General features: G+C 38.2%; 1 pseudogene across 1 annotated transcript; it reads left to right on the plus strand.

Annotated features, from left to right (window-relative positions):
* Positions 1 to 235: 235 nt before the first annotated feature.
* Positions 236 to 13,977, plus strand: LOC144638389 (uncharacterized; annotated as a pseudogene). Its single transcript, XR_013567920.1, has 13 exons — positions 236 to 354; positions 3,047 to 3,351; positions 3,461 to 3,608; positions 4,386 to 4,622; positions 5,369 to 5,542; positions 7,968 to 8,207; positions 8,436 to 8,609; positions 10,369 to 10,676; positions 10,998 to 11,145; positions 11,315 to 11,614; positions 11,908 to 12,180; positions 12,629 to 12,940; positions 13,545 to 13,977. The product of XR_013567920.1 is annotated as an uncharacterized LOC144638389 (transcript).
* The last annotated feature ends 588 nt before the right edge of the window (positions 13,978 to 14,565 follow it).

Genomic DNA, 14,565 nt, shown 5'->3' on the forward strand with positions numbered 1-14,565 from the left:
GATCCCTCGTAAGCGATCACGCGTTGTTAGCAACCCCGTTTACAAAATGCCAAATGCTTCTTGTCAGCTGTCGGCAATTAATACTCCTATTTTTCTGCCTAAAAATAATGTGATATCCAGAAAAAGACCTTCATTGCGTCAATGTGTGGTACTAGGGCAAATATCATGAAAAGAAAAGAATTTGTTTAATTTCATGTTGCCAAAGACATTTCTGAAGGAAAACGTCAAGTCACAACGGATATTGCGTTCAGTGATCAGATGAAACAGAGACAGAAACAGCCAACATGTTCGAGGTTACAAGCAAGCTGTATTTCCGGGTGGTTTTCCTCGCTTTACTCCTTCCCTTGATTTCAGGTAAGCTCGGTATCATTTCTAATGCTTTAATAAGTTAAAGTCTTAGGAACAAACAACTGGATTGTTGTTTGACGCGCATTTACAATAAAAGGGACACATCAAACTGCACTTCACAAAGAGAGTCGATGCTTTCAAATGACATAAGCACATAAGTTTTGTAGATTTTTCACATGCCGTTGGTCAGTAACAGCTTTAACACTAGGGGCTTTTTAAAAGTACTCCTTTTTTCAGCAACATGTTCCTCAGTTTTCAATTGCAATTACCCTCTGTTGTCGATTTTGGTCATTTTTGTGCTCGTGTTTTTCTTCAATTTCTAAAGATATTTATCCTTTAAACTTGTTTTCACATCAACGACACTAATAAACAAGCGTACATTGCTTACAACCAATTTTAATCCTGCTTAGACCGTCAACTGAGATAATAAAACACCGATTTTTTTTTTACTTTAACAAGTTAAGATTTAGCTTATTCGTGTCTTTTAAGGTAACAATCCAAGCAAGTATCAAAACCTTTTTTTCCCTTTCAACAGTTCAATGTTCTGTTAATATTTCAAGCCATTATCGCTATGCAAATTTGGCACGGTTTTGTAACACTTGATTAAGTTTTCCTTGTGACTATAAATAGTGCTAATAGATTTTTAAAAGAGTAATTCTACTAAACCCATGAAATATTTATTACACTTTTAGATACTATTAGACACAAATTTCATTGTTTTCTTTAGTTTAGTTATGACTATTACGCAAACTGTTAGATATTGTTTCACGGATAAAGTGAAATCACTCTATTAGTGTTTATTAGTATAAAAGCATTGTAAGAACAGTCAGACCTTCACTGCTTACGAGTTCATAACAATTTCGATAATCTTTTTTAAGAGAAAGAGCTTATATTTTTAAACATTGTAACCAATAATAACAACATTAATGTTTTACTCAGTGATATTGCCTATGCAGTGATGTCGGTCGGAAATGAAAAGGGAAGTTGCAAGAAGGTTTTTTAGAAGGCGTTTTTATTTTTCCTATTGAATGAGAGAAAGAAGCATTGTTTACCGATAAAATCGTTGAATCATCCGAATAAGCTGTACAATATTAGCAGAACCAAGCTTTAGCAAATAGAGTAATTGAAGAACTGATTTTTAATTTGAACTTAAGTAAGATCAGAGTGGGATAAACTGGCAAGTTAATTAGATGAAAAACCAAGGCGAGGAATTTGCACAATATGTTTCTTAATTCGTACGTTGTCAACGGAAGCTAAACAGTATATGAAAAAAAGTCAATCGCAGGAAGTATAACCACGAGCTTGTTTATCTGAGTTTTGAACTAAGCGTGCGTGTACGACCGGAAAAAATATGTGGTTGCAGCTAAATTTAATATTTTATCCGGCTTTGTCAGAAGTGCCATATCGATGTTCCGCGTAACATTAAAGTGCAATTCACTCAACAGAGCGAGGAAGCGTGACAAGTAAGAAAATGATATTGCAAAAATAAGGCCATAATATCAAGCCAGAAGTTTAAACAAAATAAATCGGTTTGGCAGTGTCATTAAAGATATGGTAACTGTTCATCAAGGTGTAACATAGGAAAAGTGGCTGTTTATTTGGTTCTTTTAAGCTGGAGTCACTTTGAGTTATTAATCGTGACGTTACGACCTCAATACTACCACTCTTCATTAAAGCATTTTGCTTGTATCTTGTCAATATATTGTTTTCAGGTTTTAAGTATTTTACACTTTCTCACAAACAACCTCTCAAAACAAAACAAATGTTGAATGTTGAATGTTGCACGCAATGTTAGGAATCAACAAATGGCCAAGTTTTGCAGTCAAATTAATGTAACACAGATTCGTGAGGAAAATGTTTTAATGATAATATTGATAATGTATGTTTTTACCTCCCCCCCCCCCCTTTTTTATTCGGTTTGAAGTGTTCTTTGAACGCTGCAGGTTTTTCGTGTATCTAATATTTTTCACATTCATAACAAGACAAAAGCAAATATCTTTAATTTCCCCTTATGAAGTAAATGAGCTCCTGCGGACACCTATAAATAGTAAAGTTGTTGATTTTTTGTTATCTTTTTACGTAACAAATCAAAATGGGCTCTCCAATATAACATTTTATAAGAAGACGAAATCACAAAGTAAAAAAAAAAACTAGACACAAAGAGAAACCGAAAACTGTGAAAAATTTGGTGTTATTTCAGCATTGCATTTATCGTGAAAAATACATGACAAAGTCATTCCACCATAACTAGCCTAGTACCCAGGTCCTTCTCGGTGCTGCTTTCGAGCCTCGGCCAAATTTGAAAGGCAGGGCTTCTAAGCCGGATATACACATAGCGACCCTTTGCTTTTTTGCAAAAAATGTAAAATAACAGTCAGTAGATGAGACTTTGTTGGAGTTAAAAAGCACTTAACTTAATTCCAGGTTTACCGCAAGTGGTTGTAGTCTTTTTCTGTCTTCTACTCTTTCTTTTCTTCAGTCAGTCAGGGAGCCAGCCTGCGAGCCTGATTGTAACCAACAGTCAGTCAGTCAGTCAGTCAGTCAGTCAGTCAGTCAGTCACTCAGTCAGTCAGTTATGACTTGATGTTTTTTAAGGCCTGATGTTTTTAACCGTGTTAAAATTAATATACTTTATCTGCTTTATACTTAAGGAGAGTAATAACTAATAAACTACAGACTGAATTTTTTTCTACTGCAGGAGACTGTGTTAATTTGGATCTTGGAATGGGAAAAGGAACAATTCCAGACAGAAAGATAACTGCTTCTTCTTCCAATGCTACAGCCAAGAATGGCCGACTGAACTTTGCATCAGGATCATCATGGTGTGCAGCAACAAGTGACACTAATCCATATCTACAGATTGATCTACAAACACTTCATATCATCTGTCCTGTGTCGACTCAAGGGAATTCTCAAGCTGATCAGTGGGTGACAAACTACACGTTACAATCATCCACAGATGGGTCTACTTGGATAGATTATACAGAAATTGAACAAGTTAAGGTAACAAAACATAAGTACTGTACTTTTATATATTTTTTTACATAAGGGAATGTGTGGTGGATTCCGCCTCATTGACAGCACATCAATACAGCTTTCGTTTTAATTTCAGACTCTTAGAGGAAATAGTGACAGAAACTCAGAGGTAAAGCACATTCTTTATGAAGGTGTTTTAGCAAGATATTTGCGATTTCTGCCTAAAACCCACCATGGTGGTGTGTGTATGAGAACAGAAGTGTTTGGAGTCAAGCAAAAACCAGGTAATTATTTACTTGTACTTCTAAAATACAGCTTCATAAAATATTGATTCAACAACTTCAACCTTCACCCAAGAACAGCATACATCTGAAAAAAATCCTTTCGATACTTTCATTTCGTATGAGGTGCTTTTGTGCATAACCTCAAGCTCAGAAGTGTCTTTCTAAAATAAACTCATCCTAACTAAGATGTCGTTTGTGATTTTAAGTAATCAGTCTATTGATAAAGTCGGTTTCTTATTACATCCCATTGACCTTGGTCAGTGGGATGAGAAGCCGATATTTCGAGCTTATAAAAAAGAAAATAAATACAAATGGTAAAACACAAGTAGTATACTATAACAAAATAAACAATAGAACCAAACAGAGCATTGAGCCATCACTGATCATTATGTACAATGTAGAACGTTTATAAAAAGTTTAAAAAGAGCACACAAACCAACCAAAACCTAACGCTTGTCCAATGGTTAATTCGTCCTAATAACACTGTAAACTGCTCTTACAGCTCAGCCATGAGTAGCATGAGTACGGTATGGATATTACCTACAAGAGTAAAGAGTTAATGTAGACTGTCCACATCCCTCTATTTTTTTCGATCGATGAGCGCGCGGTGAGAACAACGACAGAACTGGACGCCAGCGCAAAACGGAAGATACAAGGGGGTGGGCGCGCGCTCGCTTCGTTTGCTTTTTTGCGCTTGCTTCGTTTTGCTTTTTTTTGTTGAAAAATCGAGAGGCTGTGGACAGTCTAGAGTTAATGCTGTGTTATTTACATAGACAGAAAATCTCGCTCATGGAAAGCCTACAACTCAGTCTTCAACATTTAATACGAGTGTATCAGGAAAAGCAGTGGATGGCAATCCTGGACACTGTTCACATACACTGGAAGATAACCCCAGTTGGTGGAGAGTGGACCTGGGCTCAGCTCCTGTACCAGTCTTTGAAATAAACATAATCAACAGGCTCATCACATCCTCAAATATGCAGAAAAGTAGCGAAGACTATAAAATAACATTTGGTGGGTACATACTTATTAATTAAATTCTTTTTAATACCTTGTTACTTATTTTCGTAAGAAACTTAAATGCAACGGGCATATGCAAGCAAGGCAATGCAATAGTTAAGCTTTTACCTATAGCTAGCTGCTGCGAGTGTAGACATGTGGTAGGTCAAGTTGTTTTCACAACAAGCTCCAACCTGCCTCTTGACTTTCTTTCCTCACTGTACGTCTCCAAATGGTTATTGGTTTTTGGTCTTCCCCTTCTCCTTTTACCTTCTGGTGCCCAGGTCATAGCAACATTGTCTTTTCTGTAACTGTCCACGCATCGTGGGTAGTTTCTCCTAAAATGTTCTGCAATTGGTATAGGATTTAATGGAGCCGAAACCAAGTGTGAAATTGCACAAATTTTAGGCATCCTACTGATGTACGGTTTCGGCAATTAGATATTTTCAGGAACGCCATTACGTTCATGGTCTTTCCCCTTAGAATTGCAATCATCAGTTCGATCTTTCCTAAGAATATGGCCAACCATTTTCCATCTACGAGACATCACTCCCTCACTTGTGGCTATTAGTAGTAATTAACTCAGTAGTAATTAACCCTTATTGATTAAGCAGTAATACATGTATCATGGGATGTGTTAATAAACAACCATTTACTTTTAACCCTGACTTCAGCAGAGGGAAGATGCCAAAAAACAGAGTCAAAATGTTATGCAAACTGTAGGTGTAATTTATTGAAGCTCTGATTCATGATATTGGCAGGTAGCTCCTCAGATGTGGCAGAAAACCCGGAATGTAGAGGACTCTACAGTTTTATTGACTTCACAGCATCAGCTTTATGTTTCACCAATCCACTGAAGACTGGTAGATATGTTGGTATAATGACCACAAAGAAACAATTTCTCCAGTTATGTGAGGTGGAAATATATTCACGAGGTATCTCATCAACATGGTACTATATAGTGCTAAATGGTATAGAATATCTCTAACTACCCCAATTGGCACCCAGGGAATGCATTTATGGCTCATTGACACCCTGGACATAAATTTAATACAAGTTGCCTGCCTATTTTCACTTAATTGATTGTTATGCTTTGGTTATGACGCATTAATTTGTGTTCCCTCTAATTAACAATTATTCTTTGAAATCGAGGTGAATATTCTGCCGCTATTCACCGAGATTTCAAAGAATAATTGTTTTAGTATATACACACGTAGTGATCTCAACAACAAGCGATCTCAAATTTTTCAGAAGGAAACCATTTAAAGTCGGAAAACGTACATATAAGCGGCACTAACCGACATGCGCGAAACAGTTTACAGAATCTTCAAACATGGCAAATCTAGTTAATCTTCGATAAAATCCTCGTCACAATCTAGCAAAATGGTCTTTTAACACCACTCAAACCTGCAATCTGATCAAAAACCTGCTTGCAAAACATTTTGACCGTTGAATCAAAGCTTTTGAAGTTCACTTGGCGAAGGATCCACCTGAAAGTTTGAATTATAAGCTTACTGAATGTCTGCAGAACTGTGGTGAAAACTGGATGTTTTCTTGCACAAAGACTTTTTCCTGAATATTTGTGGAGGATCTTGGTTGAATAACACTTGATGTTGCTGCCGATAAATCTGCGCTATTCATTTCTGCCGATGCCGGGCGAAGAACGACTTGACGGTAAGCAATTGTTTATCGTTTTAGTACTCGAGTTGTGTGGACATTGTGCTGCAAATTGCGAAATATGTAGTCTTCTCTTACTTTGAAAACCATCAGGCCAAATTTCTTAGCCTTTTTTTGTCTTTTCTGGTTCAGCATCTTCTTGTATTCTTAGTATTTGCGATTCAGAAACGCCGTCGAAACGCGAGTTTACGACGGCCATTTTGTTTCAGTTTGGATCAAACATTATTCACTCCGTAGGGAGTGAATAATGCTCATTAGCCCGAGATAGCGAACCAATCAGATTGCTTGAAACACCAAGATCACTGAGTGTGTATATACTAATTCGCTTTATCCGGACTTTGAATGATAAGCTACATTGACTCATAAATAATCAGGCTATAGCTATGGTCCTAGTTACTTTTCAAGAAATGGAATTGAAGATATTTGTAATTAAATAACAGTTATTGAATAAACGTGAAGATCAGGTCAAAGTGCTTTCTTTGGGAAAAAATAATTGGCACCAATCAAAATAACAGTACAGTAATTAATAGTTGTGGCAGAGACGTAAGTTGGTTTTAACCTGTGCAAGTTTTTTTAGCTATTGTTGTAGCACGTATTTTTTACACCATTACGTAGTGCAAGAAAATTGTCATTCCAGTTTCACAAACAAAAAAAAACCATCAGAATTTACCATTAGCAGTGGTGCAAAAAAATAACCTTACTTCTCAATGGGGGACTATACAGCTTCTGATTGGCCGTATAGAATTTGTTTTTGTAGTGGTGCTTGGCGATAGGCTCATATCTCTTGTTCAGGAGTATAGATCTGACGGGTTTACCCTGTACAGATTTGCTAGTTTTATAATGGACCACTTGATCTAGTATCTGGTGCTAACAACGGTAGAGCGATTTTCACTTGAGTGTCAAAAGTAATTTGCGTTTACTTTTGTTTTGCATTACTACGCTCAGTGATTGGATTAAAAACCTCGCGCCAATTTCTCAACCAATCAGAAGTAAAACCAAAACCAATCGTGACTTGCTCGCTCAAGTTTTCCCGCGCTTCGTGTAATTGCTTCGAGTTTTGATTGGACAATGGGTTGCTCTTCGTCCTTTGTTATTGGCCAGAGTAGTTACTTTGGGTTTGGTTTTACGACACTCAATGGAAAACTGCTCTATAAAGTTGTAATCAACCTTGTTCGAAAAATTGTTTTATACCAACGTCAACAATTGAATGAACACACTAACCCGACACTACACTCCAAAGTTGTATGCTCGTAAACCTAGCACGCATATACCCTAAATTGCGTTTGCTTTGGTTTTGGATTACTACGCTTAGTGATTGGCTTACAAATTTCGCGCCACTTTCTCAGCCAATCAGAACACTAAAACTAAAACCAATCGTGACTCGCTCGTTCACGTTTTCCCGCGCTTCGTGCCAGCTACATATATTTTCTTCGAGTTTTGATTGGTTCACTGGATTGTCTGTGTCCTTTGTGATTGGCCAGAGTAATTACTTTGGTTTTGGTTTTACGGCACTCAATTGAAAACTGCCCTATACCCTGGACATCTTCCAGGGTGGATTGTTTCAATAAAGCCCCACAAAAAGAAAATGGTGTTCCCGTAAGGGGTGGGGGAATTAAAGAACTCTAACAAGTATAGTTTAATTATTGTGGTTTTAATCCAATATTGTGCGATGATTTATTTAAGAAAATCTGGCATTTGGCAAGACAACACATCAGTCTAGCACACAACATGATGCTGCAAGCAGCCGAGCAGTAGATGGTAACAGCCAAACAGACTATACTGCAAAATCTTGTACACATACGACAACTACAAGTAAGCCCTGGTGGAGAGTGGACCTGGGACAAGAGGAGCCTGTTTCTGAAGTGTACATAGTCAACAGAGATGCTTTGGGAAACAGATTGTCCAAATTTGAGATCAGAGTGGGTAGGTTGACATTTCTGTCATAGTCTTTCATATACTGCACATTACACCATGCAATTATTTGGGTGGGACTGTTTGCAAAGAGCTCCCGGATTACATCTTGATAAGGTACAAACTTACAGTCATTTTAGTATAGCACAGCAAAGCCTAGCCCAGCCAGCAGTATGTGATGCGCAATGCAGTACTGAGAAATGACTTTTTAAAGTGCCTTTTAATTTGCTTTTCTTTTAGGGTCAACGACTAATGGTGGGAACCCCAAATGTGGTGATACTTATGGCGTTCCTGAGGGAAGTGGTTTATCTTTCTTCTGCCGTCCTCCTCTGTACGGAAGATATGTGACAATCATAAGTTTACTAACAATCCCACTTACACTCTGTGAAGTTGAAGTGTATTCTGAAAAAAGAGGTAGGATAACAACATTATTTTGTAAAAAAAATCATCAAATACATGTTCAAATTGCACATTGAACATGATGCGAAGGTGATGTAAATTAAACACATTGTGGAAAAGGTTATTGCTTGGTACAATACATAACATACTACAGTTTACAGTGCATTGACTCAATTTACAGTTAAATACATGTATTGGATTAGTTTAATGCAAACCTAGGTTACATTTGAATACGTGTAGATTTATCACTACATTGAACTTAGAAAAATGGAAATAAGATCTCGACAACTTGATAAAATACATTGTAGAGAATCTGATTATATATGCGATAGTATGCTGACACATGAACCTTGTTTGATGACTTAAGCTCTCATGAATATTTCTGAGAGGATTTGCAAAAACCTGGTCGCCCAGGTTTTCGCTTGGACTCGGGCGAAGCCCGAGTCCAAGCCCAGCTGGTGCCCTTAACTTGAGGGGGGCTTCCGTCACCAGTGCTCTGGTGACCTGGCCCAGGGTCTTAGCTATCCGCTGGTGCCTGGCTGGCGGACTAGCTGTCAAAAGCAGGGGGGAGGGGAGGGTTTGTCTTTGGACGCTTGGGCCCATTTGTGTTAAATTTTCAGTATGTTTGTGTTAAATTTTGAATGCCCTGCGAGGGGCTGTTGAATATTTTGATTGACATTGCTTGAGGGTTCCCTACAGAGAAGGGACCTGGCTGCTGTGCCAGGTGTCACCTGGGCTGGTGACGTGCCAATCTCTAGCCAGGGGGGAGGCCCGGGGACTTGTAAACAGCTTGGAGTGTTTATTTTTTTAGTATGTTTGTGTTAAATTTTGAATGCCCTGTGAGGGGCTGTTGAATATTTTGATTGACATTGCTTGAGGGTTCCCTGCTGAGAAGGGACCTGGCTGCTGTGTCAGGTGTCACCTGGGCTGGTGACGTGCCAATCTCTAGCCAGGGGGGAGGCCCGGGGACTTGTAAACAGCTTGGAGTAATTTGGCTTGTGGGCGACCCGGTTCTTGCAAATCCGCTCAGATTTATAGCTTAGTAGTTAAGCATCCAGACAGGAAGGCAAGTCATACTGGTTAGATTCCTCATGGGAGTTTTTTTTATCGAAAACCTTTTTCTGGGCAGGTCTGTGTCACTGTGGACTGAAAATCGTCATTGTCATCTATATTCACTATGCAGGCTTAAAAGAACATACCATCATATTTATTTATCATTGTGCATATCCCACTCATCGACATGTAACCTGCATGTAGTTTAATGGCCTATAAGCTCTCACGAGGTCTCTATAGCTCATGGTAGAGCATCCAGACTATTTATCATCAGGCCACAGGCTTGGTTTTTGTTGGGAAATCGCAGAAACCTTTTTAAAAAGTATTCATGTGTCGCCACTTGAAAAAAAAACAATTCAAACTTCTATATATTATTTTCTTGTCTTTGAATCAGGATTGTTCACAACATCGCATTGTTGCTAAATTTGATATGGTAAATCAATTTCTGAACCCACTTTACTATTGCAATATATAAGAATGTCACACTAACCGTAAATTATGCTTAATAATGTGGGAGGTTAGCAGATGTAGTGGTTTAAGGGATACTGTGTTGGATTTTAGATCAAGAGCTCCAGTTTCAAGCCCTGGTTTTCTCGTACAAATGAGCGATGACAAAAAGTAATTGATTTTACTTAACCTCGTTCACTTACATGTACTGTCGCATTGGGCTGGCCAGTTTATGCTTTGATTGTTCTAGTGTTGGCTTTTGATTTTATTTCAGCATGCCAAATTCAGGCTCTTGGTGTGACCAGCAGGGATGCATTTCCAGACAACAGCTTCTCAGCCTCATCATCAAATGGTAGTAACGCTGCTTCTAAAGGTCGGCTGAATAAAGTTGGTGCTTGGTCACCCGGCAATGACACCAATCCTAATGACTATCTTCAAATCAACCTCGAATACGAGTTCTTTATTTGTGCCGTAGCTACTCAAGGAAAGTAAAATGCTGATCACTGGACAACAAAGTACAAGCTACTTTTATCACTTAACAATGTTGACTGGGTCACCTACCAAGAAAACGGTGCAGATAAGGTTGGTTTAATATGAGTTCAAAATACATCATGCCACGTCTTTCTTATGATAAATGTCTAAGGGCCCATGTAGATGCTGCGTAAACACTAGTAGTTGACACTACTTGTTCAATTATTTAAATTAGTAGACACGACTTGATCAACCATATTGACAATGACAGTGAAGATGGCAGTGACCATTCATATAACTTGGACTGCTGTACCAAACACTACATCTTTAACCTCTTCTTAGTGAACACCTTTTCTATAAAAGCACATTTTCAGGTCCCAGGAATGTCGACTCTGCTTACGGGAGTTTTAAATGTTTTAACTTATATTGCAGGTCTTCCATGGTAATTCTGGAAGAAATGACATAGTGAAACACAATCTTAAAGAAATTGCCAGAGCACGGTTTATCCGATTTCAGCCGACATCTTACTCAACTCGGAAAGCTCTGAGAGTAGAAGTATTTGGAATACTTAAACCTGCAGGTATCTTACTTCCTGACACTGTTAAATTTTAAATAAATGTTTGTTTATGTGTGGTAAATCAGTCGTAAAAGTGTCCTGTGAATAACACAATGTAAAAATAGGTATATATCTTTCAAACATACCTAACATTGAAAAGAGCTGTTAATTTTGTTTTTTCATTTTTTAATAGCTCCAAGCCAAGCCCCTGGTAGCTTTGCCGTGACTCCACTGTCTTCCACAAGTGTCAGAGCGACCTGGCAGTTGCCACCAGCAGACTCCAGACATGGAGTAATTACAGGGTTTAAACTTTTGTACGGAAGAAAGGGCTCTGCTGCAGATTCCCTGACTATCTTAACAATTGAAGATAATTCAACTTTAACAAGAGATGTCACTGGATTGCGTAAATGCACAGAATATGAATTCCAAGTGTTAGCTTTCACGTACGTTGGAAATGGTCAAAAAAGCTCTGTTCAGCCAGTAACGACATTTGGTAAGGGGTTAAAGATAACTGTCTTAAACACTTACACCCAACTTAAAGTAAATCGACAAGTTAATAAATTACTTAGAGAGATAGATAGATATATTGATTGATTGACTCGTTTTTCGGATTACGTTTTCGTTATTGGAACAGTCTTAAAAAGCCCTTGAAGTGAACCTGTGGTTTTGTAATGTCTTTGAATCTGTTAGAGTCTCTGAAAAATGTTAAGCCAATTTTAATGTGGATTTGGGATGTTGCTGTGCAAAGATTAATTTAAGCACACACTCCCCAACTTTTTCCCTCAGGTTTATGTAAGCCTGTCATCAGAGACCTGCCAAAAAGAACCGTTTTTGCGGTTGGTGAACTAGCAATCCTCACATGTGAGGTCAGTGGAGATCCAGAGCCTTATGTCGTTTGGAGTAAAGATGGAGACACGAACATACCGCGAGCTCAGTTCAGGAATAATGGACACGTTCTTGTTATCCAGGAAGTCCTTCCTGTTGACAGTGGCGTTTATGAATGCAAAGCATCAAACAAGTTTGGGAAAAATCGTACCTCAACAAGAGTGATAGTTGCTAGTAAGTTGCACTGCCGCAGTATGTCGACTTGATATTAAGTATTGAGATTCCCCCCCCCCCCCAAAAAAAAAAAAAAAATAAGTAAAGTCTACCCAAGTGCTTTCCATCCTACAACTCAAGCTTTACACTTTTCCTTTAAGTTTTAAACAAAACCGTTATTACTATTTAGTGTTTTAACTCAAGTTAAAAGTAGTATTGATAATTTTATTACGTCTAGGCATTTCGAAACACGCATGGAGACGCTGTGTCTTTTTAACGCTCTTAGGCTTTTTAACTCATTAAAATTTAAACAAAGGAGTGTGTACATTATTTAAAACACTATCAAGGAACGTTTTAAGCCTTGTAGCCTTTGGAGGCGGGAAATCAGTTAGTAAAGTTAAATAGTAAATAAAAGTAAAAACCTTCACACGTGTAAATAGGTTTGATTCATTGTTATATCTTCGTGTAGGGCCACCTATCATAATTGAAGACATTTCCCCACCTTCAGCGACATGCGAAAGGCAAGCCCTGTGTTCTTTCTCATGCCATGCAACCAGTGATACTCCTTTTAATTACTCTTGGACAAAGGATGATCAGGTTCCAGTAGGTGATGACATCCAAATCATTAACAACAGCATTGTTCTCAGGCCTCAAAGTGCAAAAGATTATGGAGTGTATGTGTGCCATGTTACAAACAGCTTTGGTTCGACAGCTTACAAAATTACCCTGTCAGAAGGCCATAAGTGTTCAACAACTGCAGATACGATAAAAGGAGATAACAGTAAGTATTGCCAATAAATAACATTATTTGCATGTAAGTGCTTAATCGAGACTGGTTTTCAATAATCAGAAGGACGACCGACTACGACATAGGGCCCTGCAACGAACCATGCGCTATCCATGCGATAGTCATTTATCCGGTGCACAATGTTGTGTATTCTTTGGACAACCAGAACCAGGAACAAGTATCAACATAAGTATCAACAAAGACCTTGTTGTAGTTTTTGTTTTAGTGGAACGTGAATTACTCAAGTATAAGTAAAATGCATTCAACTGTTAAGATGGGTCCCATGGCGTTTTCATGTGAACGCGGCAGACACCTCACTTTCAGCTAACGACAGAGTGAACTTACTAAAGAAGCAGCCTTAACTGGCATCGGCGTGACGATAGAAATGAAGTGACGATGCCGTGTGTTTTGTATTTTGATGTTCGTTGTAAAAACTTAGAATTGGCGGTGCGAGTCTTTTTGCTTTCTATCAGTAGAGACATATAAAAGTGTCGTCTAATGTAGATTGGTAGCTCATCGAGCAACTATGTCCTGATGAACAAAGAAATTTACTTTGAAGCTTTTAACATTTTCAATACCTGTTATTCCTTTTTTACAGACGTAAACAGCATTTTTAATGCTTATTCCATCGCTTTGTCCTGCGTTGTTTTTGTGTTGCTTGTTGTAATTGGCGTGTTAATATGGCGGCTAAGACGAGCTGTGCCTCACAACAGAACAACGACTACAGACAAGATCATCACCGATGACATTGGTAAACCTGACTTGCCACGTGATCAGCACATGTCAGTACCAGATTCATATATGGAACTCCATCCCAGGCCTTCGGAAAGTCAGTCGTTTTCGCCTCCTGATTTCAAAAGTGCACATGACACAAACAAGAATCCTGGATATTACAATTTGGGATTGAACAAAGGAAACGATGGAAACGATAATGAAGAAACTTACGAGGAAATAATGAACGATTATGTGTACCCAAAGATTATGTAAACCCCCAAAATGCTATTTCACATAACATTACATAGTCATTTAGTAGAAGTAGAGGGGGGGAGAAGAAATAATAATAATCATCATCATCATCATAACATTTATAATGCACAAATTGCATAAAATTCTCAAATGCTAATGAGAATAAGATGCATTTTAAGCTTGGCTTTGCCGCAAATCTTATGTATAGGGTGTGGTACTAAAAATTGAAATTTTGTAAACGTAAATGTATTTTGCCGAATAAAGAATATTAAAAAAATGCCTGGTGTCATTTCTTGTCATTCTATAGAGATTTAGCGAGATTTGAGAGATTTTAGGTTTTTAAACCCTACAGGGTTATAATAAGAGGCAAGGTAGGAGACTTTTGCTAGTTTAGCTTCAAAACACTCCACGTGAACGACTCAAATTTTTACACGTTTGGTTGACATCTACTCACATTGGTACTCACTCGACTCAAAGGAGAATGCCTCCAAATTCACTCTCTACAATCCAACTGGACATATGTAGCAATTTCACGGTATGAAATGATCGAAAAGACGAAACATCAAGGCTAAAAACGACGCCATTAACTCGTGACTATGAGAAGTTGCCACAGTGCTGTCGTCAACCGCTTGGCTCAAACTGGATACGAGTTC

Source organism: Oculina patagonica, chromosome 14, assembly GCF_052425735.1.
Source record: "Oculina patagonica isolate OP01 chromosome 14, crgOcupat, whole genome shotgun sequence".
Classification (NCBI taxonomy): Eukaryota; Metazoa; Cnidaria; class Anthozoa; order Scleractinia; family Oculinidae; genus Oculina; species Oculina patagonica.